General features: G+C 42.4%; 1 long non-coding RNA gene across 1 annotated transcript in view; it reads left to right on the top strand.

The window, feature by feature from the left end:
• The first annotated feature begins 553 nt into the window (after positions 1-553).
• Positions 554-13772, top strand: part of LOC138667531 (uncharacterized) — a 40039-nt gene continuing 26820 nt past the window's right edge. The window contains exon 1 of the long non-coding RNA XR_011318807.1: positions 554-636. This is a non-coding gene — a long non-coding RNA (uncharacterized lncRNA). The remainder of the gene's footprint in view (positions 637-13772) is intronic.

Consider the following 13772-nt stretch of genomic DNA (forward strand, 5'->3'; position numbering starts at 1 on the left):
GGAAATCTGCATGGAAGAATGGGCCAACATACCAACAACAGTGTGTGGCAACCTTGTGAAGACTTACAGAAAACGTTTGACCTCTGTCATTGCCAACAAAGGATATATTACAAAGTATTGAGATGAAATTTTGTTTCTGACCAAATACTTATTTTCCACCATAGTATGCAAATAAAATGTTAAAAAAACAGACAATGTGATTTTCTGGATTTTTTTTCTCAGTTTGTCTCCCATAGTTGAGGTCTACCTATGATGTAAATTACAGACGCCTCTCATCTTTTTAAGTGGTGGAACTTGCACTATTGCTGACTGACTAAATACTTTTTTGCCCCACTGTATATTTTAATAGATGTTCTGAAAACCATGCGATTTCTCTAATTAAATTAGAGTTCACTGTTGCCTGCTGCTCAACCTCATGCATGCGTCTGTTGGAAATGCCAATGGAATACAGCCTGGCATTAAAAAAAGAGGAGAATTGGCATCTAGCAAGCAAATATTTATAGGACTCTCCTCACTCCCGCCAAGCAGACAAGCTGCTGTCCAGTAGCTACAATACCATGCGATTGTGTGGGAGTCGGCAGGCAGCCAGCACATAGAAGATTTTGGGATGCCCTCAACATAAACATTTAACCTCAGGTAGGTTCAAACTTTTGCATTATATGGAAATAATTTGATGCTGAAATTTGCACCTTACAATATAGCAGTGCTGGATTTGTCACATGTAGCAGGGGTGAGTTTGTCACGTCGTATACAATCTCAATATTTTAAGAGACAGGAATTTTAGCTCTGCTCCATGTTTAAATATTGTCGTAAATTGTCATTTATTCGCTCCATGCCACGCACAGCGTACAGATGGGCATCATATTTGCTGCTTTGTACAACGCCCTTCTCTGTGTGGAGTAATATAATAGTACAGTGTTATCTCTTTGGCGCGTATCTGATTCTCCTTACATTTCCCATCTCTCACCCCAGGGATACCCCTTGCTGACTGCTACCAATATAACCTTATTTTTAGCCTCTACGTTCCCAGGTTGCTGAGTTCTGCAGTTATTTTTAAACCCCCAGAAATCAATACTAGTCATTTTTTTGTGGAGCTGAGAGTGATTATTGCATTTATAAGCATTAAGCCTTCCTTTCCGCTTTGGCTTATTTGCTGTGTGCCTCAGAGTATTCTAATCCGCCGCCATCACCATCTACTTGTGCATAATATACAGTATGTGCTACAGATACAGATAGTGGAGAAATATGGCTGGTGAAAGAGCTTACAATCCATCTAGAGTAGGAACATTTAATAAATCAAAGAAAGCTTACAGTAATCTGTGCTTTGGGACCACTTATATAATAATATATTGGGGAACTGCATTACCATCAATTACCTAATGTAAGGGTATTAGTGGAATTGCTGTGCTGACTGGTATAGCAGGACACTTAGAGAATACATGTGGGTGTAAATGACACCTGCAAATGCATGTAGAAAAGCCGCGGAGAAACCATCACGTGTTTCTCAACGCAAGCAATAAATAGCCAGGTCTTTCACCGGGAAGGAACAACCACAGGAAGGGCAGCATCCAAAAAGGAAAATCACCTATGCCAAAACATGGTATCCATCCACAGACAGCTGTTTCGGGGTATTTGCCCCTCATCAGTGTGGAGTAGGAAACTGGCTATTAGGAGCAGTGCCTAGTAAAAGGACTATAAACATAAGGATGAATGACCTCGGGGAGATCAAAACATCCAACACCGCAGAGACACCATCACGTGTTTCTCAACGCAGTGATCCAGAACACTGCTCCCATCCCTTATGGGAAATATGCAAATGCATGTAGAAAAGCAGCGGAGACCCCATCACGTTTTTCTCAATGCAAGCAATAAATAGACATATCTCCCAATCCTGGGCCCCCACAGCTCATACCTCCTATTACTACCCCCTCCTATCGCTCCCAACCCAATATAAACACCCGAAATCTTGCCCACCTCAAATTCGTGCCCATGACGGCCACCCCCCTGCACCCTCTCTCTGGATCACTATGGATTGCCCGCTCCATCTGTAATAAACTCCACATGATTCACAACCTCTTTACCTCTCGTAATCTTTTCTTTCTGGGCATCACCGAAACATGGCTGACACCCTCTGACACAGCCTCCCCTGCTGCACTATGTTATGGAGGCCTCCACTTCACCCACACTCCTCGCCCTGGCAACAAACATGGTGGAGGAGTGGGCCTTCTCCTTTCTTCCAACTGTACCTTTAGCCCAATTCCACCTCTACCCTCCCTTATCCTCCCCTCTTTTGAAGTCCACTCTGTCGGCATCTACACCCCCTACAACCTCCAAATGGCCATCATGTACCGACCTCCGGGCCCGACCACTGCATTTATTGACCAATTCTCCACCTGGCTCCTTCACTTTCTCTCTGCTGACATTCCCACCATCATCATGGGTGACTTCAACATCCCCATTGACACCAACCAGTCAGCAGCCTCCAAACTCCTGTCTCTTACTTCATCCTTTGGACTTACTCAATGGTCCTCCTCAGCCACCCACACAGACGGTCACACATTAGACCTGGTCTTCACCCGTTTATGCTCCTTATCTAACTTCACAACCTCCCCTCTCCCTCTATCTGACCACCATCTACTCACTTTCTCATGACTGTCCTCCTCACCTGTCACCCATGTCAAGCACCATGCGCACCCACGCAGGAACCTCGCACACCTAGACACCAACACACTCTCTGACTCTATCCTACCACTGTCCTCTATATCCTCACTCAACGACACAGACACTGCCACTGCTTTCTACAATGCCACTCTTGTATCAGCTATTGACACGGTCGCCCCTGTCATGCATAGCAGAGTGCAATGAACCAATAGACAACCCTGGCACAATAACATCGCTAAAAAGGTTCGGCAAGTATCCAGAATTGCAGAACGGCGTTGGAAGAAAACGCATTCACAAGATGATTTCATTGCACTCAAACAAGCAACACTGGCATTCAAATCAGCTCTCACCTTTGCTAATCAGACCTACTTCACAACCCTCGTATATTCCTTATCCCACAACCCCAAACAGTTGTTCAACACTTTTAACTCCCTCCTCCGCCCACCACTGCCCCCTCCGAGTTCCTTAATCGTTGCCGAGGACTTTGCCACGCACTTCAAAAATAAGATAGACCAAACAAGGCAAGTCTTTCTTGTCCAACCACCACAACCCCTTTGTATGCCAGACCAATGCCCAAACCCCATAACTTCACTCTCCAAAATCTCTGAAGGGGAGCTTGCTCATCTTCTCTCCAAATCACACCTCACCACCTGTGCACTTGACCCCATCCCATCCCACCTCCTCCCCAACCTCAGCACCACACTAATCCCATCCCTAACCCATCTCTTCAACCTTTCACTAACTTCTGGTACCTTCCCTTCTGCCTTCAAACATGCCACAATCACACCTATCCTCAAAAAGCCATCCCTTGACCCAAGCACTATGTCCAGCTATTGCCCCATATCTTTGCTCTCATTTGCTTCCAAACTCCTTGAGCAGCATGTCCATGCTGAACTTTCCTCTCACTTTGCATCTAACTCTCTCTTCGACAACCTACAATCTGGCTTCCGTTCCCCACCATTCCACTGAGACTGCCCTGACCAAAATTACTAACGACTTACAGCCAAAGCTAACAGACAATTCTCTATACTCCTCCTCCTAGACCTGTCCTATGCCTTCGACACAGTTGACCACTGCCTCCTACTACAGATCCTATCTTCTTTTGGTGTCAAAGACGTTGCCCTATCTTGGATCTCCTCATATCTTGCCAACCGCACATTTAGCGTTTCCTACTCCCGTACTACCTCTTCATCTCGCCCCCTCTCTGTTGGAGTCCCCCAAGGCTCTGTTCTAGGACCCTTACTCTTCTTAATCTATACACTCGGCCTGGGACAACTCATAATGTCCTATGGCTTCCAGTACCATCTACATTTAGGTCCATATATATTTGGACAGAGACAACATTTTTCTCATTTTGGTTATAGACATTACCACAATGAATTTTAAACAAAACAATTCAGATGCAGTTGAAGTTCAGACTTTCAGCTTTTATTTGAGGGTATCCACATTAAAATTGGATGAAGGGTTTAGGAGTTTCAGCTCCTTAACATATGCCACCCTGTTTTTAAAGGGACCAAAAGTATTTGGACAGATTCAATAATTGTAAATAAAATGTTCATTTTTAGTACTTGGTTGAAAACCCTTTGTTGGCAATGACTGCCTGAAGTCTTGAACTCATGGACATCACCAGACGCTGTGTTTCCTCCTTTTTGATACTCTGCCAGGCCTTCACTGCGGTGGTTTTCAGTTGCTGTTTGTTTGTGGGCCTTTCTGTCTGAAGTTTAGTCTTTAACAAGTGAAATGCATGCTCAATTGGGTTGAGATTAGGTGACTGACTTGGCCATTCAAGAATATTCCACTTCTTTGCTTTAATAAACTCCTGGGTTGCTTTGGCTTTATGTTTTGGGTCATTGGCCATCTGTAGTATGAAACGATGACCAATCATTTTTCTGCATTTGGCTGGTTCTGAGCACACAGTATGGCTCTGAAGACCTCAGAATTCATTCGGCTGTTTCTGTCCTGTGTCACATCATCAATAAACACTAGTGACCCAGTGCCACTGGCAGCCATGCATGCCCAAGCCATCCCACTGCCTCCGCCGTGTTTTACAGATGATGTGGTATGCTTTGGATCATGAGCTGTGCCACGCCTTCGCCATACTTTTCTCTTTCCATCATTCTGGTAGAGGTTGATCTTGGTTTCATCTGTCCAAAGAATGTTCTTCCAGAACTGTGCTGGCTTTTTCAGATGTTTTTTTTAGCAAAGTCCAGTCTAGCCTTTTTATTCTTGATGCTTATGAGTGGCTTGCACCGTGCAGTGAACCCTCTGTATTTACTTTCATGCAGTCTTCTCTTTATGGTAGATTTGGATATTGATACGCCTACCTCCTGGAGAGTGTTGCTCATTTGGTTGGCTGTTGTGAAGGGGTTTCTCTTCACCATGGAGATTATTCTGCAATCATCCACCACTGTTGTCTTCCATGAGCGCCCAGGTCTTTTTGCATTGATGAGTTCACCAGTGCTTTCTTTCTTTCTCAGGATGTACCAAACTGTAGATTTTGCCACTCCTAATATTGTAGCAATTCCTCGGATGTTTTTTTTCTGCTTTCGCAGCTTAAGGATGGCTTGTTTCACCTGCATGGAGAGCTCCTTTGACCACATGTTTACTTCACAGCAAAACCTTCCAAATGCAAGCACCACACCTCAAATCAACTCCAGGCCTTTTATCTGCTTAATTGAGAATGACATAACAAAGGGATTGCCCACACCTGTCCATGAAATAGCCTTGAAATCAATTGTCCAATTACTTTTGGTCCCTTTAAAAACAGGGTGGCACATGTTAAGGAGCTGAAACTCCTAAACCCTTCAACCAATTTTAATGTAGATACCCTCAAATGAATGCTAAAAGTCTGAACTTCAACTGCATCTGAATCGTTTTGTTTAAAATTTATTGTGGTAATGCCTATAACCAAAATTAGAAAAATGTTGTCTCTGTCCAAATATATATGGACCTAACTGTATATGCCGATGACACTCAGATCTACCTCTCTGGCCCAGATGTCACCTCTCTGCTCTCCAGAATCCAGAGTGTCTATCGGCCATATCCTCCTTCTTCTCCTCTCGCTTCCTCAAGCTCAATGTGGACAAATCTGAACTCATTATCTTTCCTCCATCACGCATATCTTCCCTACCTGATCTATCTATCAAAATAAATGAAATCACACTTTCCCCTGTCCCCAAAATCCGCTGTCTCGGAGTAACCCTTGACTCTGCCCTGTCCTTCAAACCGCACATCCAAGCTTTCGCCACCTCCTGTCGCCTCCAGCTCAAAAATATTTCCAGAATCCGTCCTTTCCTCAACCCACACTCTACCAAAATGCTCGTGCATGCCCTAATCATCTCCCACCTCGACTTCTGCAACATATTGCTCTGTGGCCTACCTTCTAACACTCTCGCACCCTTCCAGTCCATCCTTAACTCTGCTGCCTGACTAATTAATCGCTCTCCTCGCTACACTCCTGCTTCACCTCTTTGCAAATCCCTTCACTGGCTCCCAGTTTTCCAGCGTATCCAGTTTAAATTACTAACACTGACCTACAAAGCCATCCATAACCTTTCTCCTCCGTATATTTCCACACTAATCTCTCAATATCTTCCCTCACGTAATCTCCGGTCCTCCCAAGACCTCCTCCTTTCCTCCACGCTTATTCGCTCCTCACTCAATCGCCTCCAAGACTTCTCCCGAATATCACCCATCCTCTGGAATTCAGTGCCCCAACACATTCGGTTATCCACTACTTTTGGATCCTTCAAAAGAAACCTGAAAACCCACCTCTTCAAGGAAGCTTTCAGCCTGTAAAGACCACACGGCCACCTCAACACCATTGGAGCTACTGCAACCCTCAACCTACTGTCTCCTCTGTGATCCAGAACATCATGTGATCCAGAGATGTTTTGATCTCCCCGAGGTCATTCATCCTTATGTTTATAAATGACACCTGCAGTCTGCTGATGGATGTAGTGCAGCGGAAGAGAACTGAACTTGTGAATAATGCATAACACTATTACTCTACCAAACTGGCATGGGATTGGCACAGCATGCCATGACAATTATTCTTAAGCAGCTACATGTTAGATGACTGTTGTCAGAACTATAGTCGACTGATCGGTTGGCTGGCTGCCATCTCCGCTGGCGCTCGCATACACCAAAGTGCTCGTACAGACTAATGTCTCTGGGTTCTCTATGAGAGGACTCCCGCTAGACATGGCTGATGGCAGCTTATCTCCAGAAAAATAAAATATTGGCAGTCTGAAATTCAGATATACTGGATTGATATCTCCCCCAACAATAAATTGACCCCATTGACATTAGACATTAGACAGCGCACACCCGTCAATATAGGTGGGTTCAGCCAACATTAGTCTAACGTGTCTGGAGGCTTAAAACTTTAGTTTTAGGTCGCATCTCTATGGTTGAATCCTCAAGACAATAACGATAGTAGTCATCACTCATATTACTAACGTTAAAGCTCATTCATATGTCCGATTTTCACATATGAGTGCTATCCATGGTATTCACAGCACTCATACCTGTGATAGCCTATGGCGTAATTAATATGCCTGTGATTTTTTTTTTGCATCAGAGTGGTCCGCGGAAAATTCCAGATACATGTCCAATTTTGATCTGAAGGTTGGATCAAAATCAGTAAGGCAAGTCAATGTGGACGTACGAGAAAAACAGATGACTCTCGGACCACACTCCGATTAAAGTCTGATCAAATTAATCAGCCCATTTTTCTCGGACATCTGAATGAGACCTTATAGCAATAGCAAAAATACTAGATACCTCAGAGTATTCTTCATATTGCCAACCTCATAGTAGTGTCCATAACACCAGTCTCATAGGTAAACCCAACACCCTAATACAGCCTATAGCATACCTAAATATAACAATATTTCCATCTATTCAAGACAAAACAGAAGGGACTACATTCTACGACAATATAAACTTTTTAGGGTATGTTCATGTTTTTTTTTTCCCATCGGTCACAAACATATGTTTTTCACACAGAAGATGCTTCAAGAATTGCTTCTTGTCTTTGGCATTGTCTCAACATTTTTTTTTATCCTGAAGCATTTTGTTAAAAAAAAAGCAAACCCTGATAGATTGTTAATTTTAGGTGGCAAGTCACACATGCTTTTCTTCTGTGTTTCCCTTCTGCCATGTGGGCATTTTGGCTATTTGTTTTACAGTCAAGGTACATTCACAGCAATTCACAGACAAGTCACACCGATGTTGTTGGTCACTGGATGGCTCTGAGAATTGCTGTTACATGACCCTGGTCGCCATCATTGTCTTTGCAGCAGGAGCTCTTTTATTGATCACTGTTGGTGGGCCGATACTGACATGTGTGCCCGTAAGTGCAGATGGCACATCTATCAAAATGCAGTCAGGGAGGTGATGGATGGTGTGATATGATCATATCGGGGGGCACAGTAGGATGTTTGTTTTAGAAATATGGCAAATTAGGTAAGGGATATATTTTCCGTGCACTTGAATCTTTTTCATTGCAACCATACTTGACATCCATGTAGAATAAGGCATCAGAGACTGTTCCGTGATGGTGACATCTCGGTGGGTTGGTAAGAGTTAATATAGAGCTGCGTTCTATTTTCTATGTATTTCTGTCTGTGAATGTAAATAACGGGCCAGGATTCCGTATCCCCATCACGTGACACAGCTGGTGGCATCTGGTCCAGGATAATCTTTGTTAGCGAGGGTTTCCTAGCAACAATGCAGTCCCTTAGCAACCCTAAGCCCCTGATGCTTATTTTTGAGGGAAAACCAGTGAGTCATTTTGCACTTTATATTTAGCAGGGGACACCACCAGTGGGAGGAAGGGAGGCCCGAAATAACATCAGGGTGTGGGGACACGTGATGTGTTCAGTAATATGCTGCTGGAGATTGAAAGAATAAATGCAGATACTATGTCAGCTCAACCTGATGTATATGACCGAGTAAAAGAGGTGCACAAGGGACAATACAAACAGTAATCTGGCATTAAAAAAGTCTCCTATTAATAAGGGACATGAATAGTAATAAGAGCCAAAGAAGAGCTGCATCTGCAGGGAGCACATCTAGGAGCAGTCTGGGGGGATCACTTTTACAAACTGCCTAATATTATTTCCTCCTCTGTCTATTTAAAAGATAAATCGGGGCCCTCAAGGGTGAAGTCCTGATACAATAGAAGGGAGACAAGTGGATGAAACTCGCTCACCTGATGAAGTTGTGCAGAGCAGGCACAACTCTGACGAGGGTACTGTTCCACGTGAATACTGCCAATCTAACCCGTTCAGCCAACCAAGTGGCTCGTGTATAGAATAAAAAGGCAAGGAAAAGAAGGAAAAAAAAACGTAGCAGTGGGCGCTGTCAAATTGAGACCAAAGATATAAAAGTTAAAACAAAAGAAATGTATTCAAAATCAGGAACGCATTTCGAAATCGATTTGATCCCTTCTCCAGGCTATCATGCACCCAACGCAATGTTCTTTTCCTTCTTTTCCTTGCCTTTTTATTCTTCTTATTCCGTGTCAGACACTGCAGTCTCTCTGCTGAAACAGAGTATGAATTCCTTCGCAGAAATCTCATTTGCATTCATGCGCAGGTAATGATCAATTTTCGATGAAAATCTTTATTAAACCCATAACATAACATCTTCCAAGAAAAGTGCAGAGAGAAACTCTGGAGAGAGTTTTGGCATTTCTGTGAGATATTGGGTTCTCCACACCATATTCATTTCTCACTTATCTGCAGGACTTCCGGGGACCTTATGATGACTAAAAAATGGTTTCCTCCTTGGCACGAAGGAGCCAGGGCACAAACGCCCCAGTTCTCAACCATTTTCTCCTTCTAATTAGCTACCTATTATGATTACAAGGGTGGCCATCAAGGTTCAGAAATTCATGGACGTAAAAATAGGGCACTATTTTACTTTGTCTGTAAAAAAAACTGATGCTTCCGTGATTGTGAATCTGAAGAAAATCGTTCAGATTATTATGACTGTAATTTTCACATTTTATAGTTCAGCGTGAATGTAATTAATGCTCTACATGAGAATTATGGACTGTAGATATGTATCACTTATATTCTTATTGACTTGTTATAGTTTTCTAAAATGTCTGTAAAAAACGGTTGTTCGTGATTATTTTATAAGCTGTCCAGAAGAAAAGAGAGAATGCAGGTGGTGACCCTTAGATTACTTAGCCTTAACACGTCTGTTGACCGTTATCCTTCACTATCCCCCATACATATGCATGATGCCTGGCTGAAGATGCATATGTGGATATTACAGAGAAGGAAATAAGCTGCTGCCAGAACTCTCTGACGGTGGCTTGTCTTTCAAGAGAAAAACGGATTGTGCATGTTAAATACAACATGTATGTGTAGGGTATCTTTACAACTTTCTTTTAACTTCTTAACAAATCTGTTTGAAATCCTAAAAGTTTGGGGTTTTGTTTAGCAACAGGTCACCAAAATTCTGTAGAAATCTGTGTAGAAGTACTGGGGTAATTATAATGAGTTCACCGTCTAATGCACTTCAGCATGAAAGATTATTGTTGGGGTAATGGGCTTTTTATCCCGTCACTTACACATTGGCACTGTTGGCTGGCATAAGCCACCCAGCCTATAGGGACATAGCTAGAGAGCATGAAGAGTCACCGGAGGGTTCACTATCGAAGAGCTGCCTCTCTGCCACATTACACCCTGGTTTGTCTCTGGGTCAGAGATTTCCTTAAACATGGACAATTTTTTTTTAAGTAAAATTTCATTCCATGGTTGCTATAAATGTAAAAGAAAAAGTTGCAAAATATTTATTTTTTCCATGCCACTGGGCTTTCTGGTGAAGCTGTAGAGTGCTCAGGGTCGGTGATTCCTGAGACGGCTCCAGTGTGTGAAAACAGATGGAACATGGCAGGTTGGAGGGAGCTGTGTAAAAGCTGCAGAGTAACACGAGCACAGATCGTTTGCATATTAATAAGCTGAGCTAATGCTGAATAAATATGCGAAGGGCCGCCTGCGTTCTTGATTAAACTGTCGCTTGGTCCTCGCAATAAATCTGCTGTTCATGGGGTAAACCCTAAGGATGCGTGTGCTTTAGTCTGCATTTATATACTGTTTAAGGGTCTGTGCATCCTTCCAACATTTTACTTTTCTCCAGTGCATCTTGCAGTTTTATAAATATGCGCAATTGAAACTAGTCTACTATTTTATATGCAGCTCCTGTGCAGACCTTTGTATTTCCATGGTTACAGACTGTAATCAAAACTTGGGTTATTGGATTCTGCAGCTATGCTTCCCTTTTATACATCTCATATATCTTGCTAAACCATCAAACAGGTTGAGGAGAAAAAGGGAACAGATGGAAGGGAATATGATGGCAAGATCACACTATACAGGTCATCTTTAAATATGGAGTCCCATAGGAGCGGTCGGAAAAAAAAGAAAGGTAGAATTTGATTTAATTTTGACTATTTTCAAAGTTTTTTAATATTTTTTGCAAATATACATGTATGGGTGAAATATGAAAAATTGGTTCTATAGACTAAACATAGGAGCATATATTCATTGAATCATCCTCTTTCTTTTCTCCACTTGTCCAAAAAATATACTAAAAGGATAGTTACCGTAACTATTTATGAAATTGACTCTAGTATCTGTGTGTCCAAAAAATAAAGTAGATTTTGACACCCTTTGGAGATAAGACTGATGTGATTGATGACAGTCACTATACAGCACTGCAGAATATGTTGGCGTTATATATGCAACAGGCAAAAAAATAAAAAATAAAATGTTCTATTCAGTGATTTTTCTTTTACATCTTATTTTGATAACACCCGGGGAATAACCAGCATGGCTACCAGTGCACTATATTAAAAGTGGCTGCTAGCTATGGAGTGATTCATACCTCTATCTGTATTTCTACAGAACTGACACTAAGGGTGACAAGCATTTTTAATAACTTGATCAAAGGAGACAACTCAAGGAGTTATATTTTTATGAGTATCAGTTTAATATTCTTTATGATCTCTACTTATATTTGGAGATGTGAGATCTGCTAATCATAACTTCTATTTAATAGGCCGATGTAGGACTACTGGGCTCAAAGGTCTGTTGCGGTCCTTGGTACTGAAGACATTTCCGATGAGGACTTGTAGCACATCTCGCATGAGTCTTTCATACACCACCAGATCAAGGATGGTAAATGTCTAGGGAGAAAAATATTTGGTGTGGTCCACAGTCTCAGTATCAGAGTCACACAATGAGTAGTTGGACTTGATGGAAGACCACAGTAATGACAAAAGGATCCGACTACGATCTAATGTATAAAAGACATCCCCACTGTTCCCGATCTTCTAATATTATGAAAACAAGGTTTAAAATGTTGAATTTTAACATATTCGATTTCTTGCGTAAAGGGTATTCTCAAGTTTAGGAGATATCCTATATCTTTGAGATAGGGAATAACTTCCCGATTGCTGGGGGTCCTACCGCTGGGACCTGATCATAGGGGCTCCGAAAAGACCCATGTGAGTGGAGTGGTGGTTGATCATGCACACTGCTGCTCCATCAATGCTTAACTGGATCCCCACTTAACTGGTCCCTACTGGACATGGCCTAGCACTGTACTCTGCTGACCTTCGGCACTCCCATAGATAGGGGATCACTTCCAAACTTCAACTGGGTTGCAAATACACGGTTGACCACTGGATTTCTTTTAGTTATAAGTTCAGGTAAATACGGCATCAAAGCTCCATAAAAGCAGAGTGGTGCTCTAATCATTAGTGATGGAAGCTACACAATATGTCCCAGCCACAAATACAGTCATATATGACTTTAAAATTGTGTCAACCTGTGCAAATGAAAGCAGAACATTATGGTTTTATCTCCCAAAACGCATCACACTCTGCAGTCATACCTAATCTACCTGGGTGTCCTCCTCTTACACACACTGCACTGTAATTGTCTAATATTCATATATTTTCATATGAATTCCCATTTTCCCCTCTGGTTAGTGCCTTTCACCTAGTTTCCTACTTTGTCTAAAAGTAAATCCAACACTGAATGTCAACCAGCTTTTCATGACTCCTGAATGACAATTACCCTTAGGGCTCATTCATTTTTTCGCTTACAAGTGCTATCCATTTTTTCACAGAAAGCACTGGCACATATGATAGTTTATGGGGCTGTTCACATGACTATGATTTTTTTGCAGCCCATGTGGTCAGTACAAAATTGTGGGGACGTCGCATAGTACTCAGCCCAGTGTTACTCCATGGGGCAGCTCACATCTTAATCGGCAGGCGAGAACAATCACAGCATGAGTAAGACTGCTTAGTGCAGTCGAAACGCGTCGACTGGGTCATGTCGACCATGTAAATTTTTCTTTTGCATGCCCTATATTTTCTTTTGAATAATAAAAGAAAAGGAAAATCCAGTTCTGTTGAGCCAGACTCCAATTTTTTCTATTATCCTTGATGTGAGGCCGGCGAGGCCAGTGTCTGAGCCCCAGGTGGATGAGCAACTGGGTGAGCTGGAATCAAGTTTTTATAATATAAGTCTATGGGTGAGAGTGACACAATGCACATCACTCAGATATCATCTAAGTGCAGTGCGATATAAGCCGACGCCGGCAGCAGAGGAGATGGAGAAATTACTTTCTCCATCTCCTCTGCAGCTGTGCTCCGATCCTGTCATGCGAGAGGCTCAGAGCACAGACGCATGACACTCGGCTCACGCTCGCAGCAGAGCAGGAGCCGAAGGTCATTAGCATATCACATCCGATGCTCTCACATCATTGAAGACAGATTTTCCCATTAGTAAGATAGGAAATGACAATTGGTGCTTTAAAAACTCTATGAAGAGGTGAGGTAGAGGAGGAGCTAGAGGGTGGCCCAGACATTTGACATGTACAGACGCACTCCAAGTTCTCCTCAAGAGACAGTTACAGTTCTCAACTGTTGTTTCCTATTTTGGTAATGGGAAAATCTGTTTTCACTGAAGACAGAATTTACCCGTGAAATGAGACTTTTGAGAATTAATGACAAGTTTCTCTAATAAGATATTATTATTATTATTATTTATATAACACCATTAGTTCCATGGTGCTGTACA

This window comes from Ranitomeya imitator, chromosome 2, assembly GCF_032444005.1.
Source record: "Ranitomeya imitator isolate aRanImi1 chromosome 2, aRanImi1.pri, whole genome shotgun sequence".
NCBI lineage: Eukaryota > Metazoa > Chordata > Amphibia > Anura > Dendrobatidae > Ranitomeya > Ranitomeya imitator.